Raw genomic sequence first — 2,853 nt, 5'->3', positions numbered from 1 at the left:
GAATGTGTGGCAGTGCGCTGAATAGGCTGAACGACGTTGAAATAGGCAATGTTGAATAGCTTCCAGTATGAGTGAAAACAAGTATTCTAATATATACTGGGCGAAGAAAACGCTCAGCTATTAAAAAAGGTCCACTGGAAGTTACAGAAATTGTTTCAAAATTTAGCTGAATTGAAACAAAAAATTTTAGAGTATCTATATCTATTTTACAGAATGAATGAACGCGAACCACTAAATTGTTAATTTGGACGTTGGCGTCCATAGGAGCGATTGAAGTAGAAATTGTAGGCCTGGTGAAAAAAATAAAATCAGGAATGTGTGGCAGTGCGCTGAATAGGCTGAACGACGTTGAAATAGGCAATGTTGAATAGCTTCCAGTATGAGTGAAAACAAGTATTCTAATATATACTGGGCGAAGAAAACGCTCAGCTATTAAAAAAGTTCCACTGGAAGTTGCACGAATTGTTTCAAAATTTAGCTGAATTGAAACAAAAAATATTAGAGTACCTTCATCTATTTTACAGAATGAATGAACGCGAATCACTAAATTGTTAATTTGGACGTTGGCGTCCCATAGGAGCGATTGAAGTAGAAATTGTAGGCCTGGTAAAAAAATAAAATCAGGAATGTGTGGCAATGCGCTGAATAGGCTGAACGACGTTGAAATAGTCAATGTTGAATAGCTTCAAATATGAGTGAAAACAAGTATTTTAATATATACTTGGGCGAAGAAAACGCTCAGCTATTAAAAAAGTTCCACTGGAAGTTGCAGAAATTGTTTCAAAATTTAACTGAATTGAAACAAAAAATTTTAGAGTATCTATATCTATTTTACAGAATGAATGAACGCGAACCACTAAATTGTTAATTTGGACGTTGGCGTCCCATAGGAGCGATGGAAGTAGAAATTGTAGGCCTGGCGAAAAAAATAAAATCAGGAATGTGTGGCAGTGCGCTGAATAGGCTGAACGACGTTGAAATAGGCAATGTGGAATAGCTTCCAGTATGAGTGAAAACAAGTATTCTAATATATACAGGGCAAAGAAAACGCTCAGCTATTAAAAAAGTTCCACTGGAAGTAGCAGAAATTGTTTTAAAATTTAGCTCTATTTTAAGGAAAATATTAGAGTACCTATATCTATTTTACAGAATGAATGAACGCGAACCACTAAATTGTTAATTTGGACGTTGGCGTCCCATAGGAGCGATTGAAGTGGAAATTGTAGGCCTGGTGAAAAAAATAAAATCAGGAATGTGTGGCATTGGACTGAATGATGTGGAAATGGGAAACGTGGAAATGGTGCCTAGTGTGCGTTGAGGTTGTAAAATTGGTTAAGTATTAATAGAGACAATTAAATGAATGACGAAAAGAGTGCGAGAGTTTGGAGCTGCGGAGATTAAATATAGATTTGCAACAATATGGCGAGCTAATTGCATTATAAAGATTGGGCAACTTTTCTATTTAAACTGAATGGTGATGTAAGAAATAGAAATGCAAAGTTACATAATATCGGGTCGAAAGCAGTCCAACAAAGTGTTGTTGGAGTTGCACGAGGCGCGCCTGAACAATGCGCAATCCATGAGATTGCAGCAGAGCAGCAGGAGAAAATCGACAAGTGGTTGATTGGGTTGATTGAGAAATGAGCGCGGGAAAGGAGGATCTTACCGGGAAAAATGAATATTCCTAAATGAGGGCACCCGGAACAGCGTTATCCAAGGGGTAGCCGCGGGGGTGAGCACCAGGAACACCACCTAAACACCGAGCCATGGCTCCACAAACACTACACAATCCGTCGCTGCCTTCGCGTCGAGTGTATATATTTTTGGGGCACAGGTTTGCAGTGCGCTCGGTTGCCCAACAAATGAAAGTAAAAGTGAACGAATAGAACGAGCCTTCACAACGCGACGACGGTCAGTATTCATTCAAGCTACTCAGCTAGTCCCGGACTCCTGATGGACGGAACCGAATAAGCGCGCCCTAGCCGACTAAAATTTACAATTAACTTAAAATAAGTCGGGTTTAGTGGATCGCCTGAATTTCTCCCTTTACTTTCCCCTCTTTTCTTCCTCCCACTCTCTACTTCTTCTCGCAACTCGTTCTTTCTTCGCGGATTTCAAGGCTAAACAGCGGCTTGGCGGCTTCCAATCCATTCGGGTGCTGCTTCGCCGCAGCTGCTGGACTATAAAGGCCCGAGCACGATCTATTTCGGTAATGCTTAACCTTAACGCTCCGTACGAACGGATTAGCACTCGTATTTCGCATTGGCGGCTGCTTCAGCTGCTTGTTCAAAGCAAGCATTTGCTTTCACCAACAACTTCGCCAAGGAGACTCGTCTCGGCGATCAACGTGGGGCGCAAATCGCCCGTACTTTCACAACATACCGGGGAAGGGGCACTGTTGTATAATACTATGAAATAACAATCCTGCAATATGCCCGAGCTTGGGAGCCAGATATTTTATTGCATTTTAACAATCTCTTCAACTCATCGTCTTTATTTTTCCACTCGCCTCCAACTTTTGCTCATTTTCTTCTCTCTTAACTCCCCATCGGTTTCCCATTTAAATTCCAACTGAGCGCATACTCTTTTCTTCCTCGTCAATTTTACCGTAGGATTCACCTTCTAGAATCAACTACATTAGACCAACTTGTGCATAGTATCTCCTAATATGAAACCCCCAAAAATTCTTTCTGGAATCAGATATTTTCCTTTTACAACGAAACGCAAAATCAGCTAATTGCGTCATGTAAACACATTTAAACGAACTCCTTTTTGGGTATTTCGCCTCAAAAATTTCCTCAAGGTATTCACTTTTGTTAAAAGCGCGTTTCAAATGCGCAATATTTAAATTTC

General features: G+C 40.4%; 1 protein-coding gene across 2 annotated transcripts in view; it reads right to left on the bottom strand.

Annotated features, from left to right (window-relative positions):
• LOC109532902 (transcription factor Ken) overlaps positions 1-2,853 on the bottom strand; it is a 35,849-nt gene that overhangs the window by 18,722 nt on the left and 14,274 nt on the right. Inside the window, exon 1 of one of the 2 annotated variants that reach the window (XM_019898039.2) lies at positions 1,667-2,165. The exons of the other annotated variant lie outside the window; for it this stretch is intronic. The gene's annotated coding sequence lies outside the window, so the exon portion shown is untranslated. Of the gene's footprint in view, positions 1-1,666; positions 2,166-2,853 lie in introns of those variants that run through there. 2 annotated transcript variants of the gene reach the window in all.

This window comes from Dendroctonus ponderosae, unplaced genomic scaffold (genome assembly GCF_020466585.1).
Source record: "Dendroctonus ponderosae isolate FM_Combo_2020 unplaced genomic scaffold, Dpon_F_20191213v2 Dpon_F_20191213_1, whole genome shotgun sequence".
Lineage (NCBI taxonomy): Eukaryota > Metazoa > Arthropoda > Insecta > Coleoptera > Curculionidae > Dendroctonus > Dendroctonus ponderosae.
Note: the sequence above shows the minus strand (reverse complement) of the source record. Positions and strands in the feature narration are given on the sequence as shown.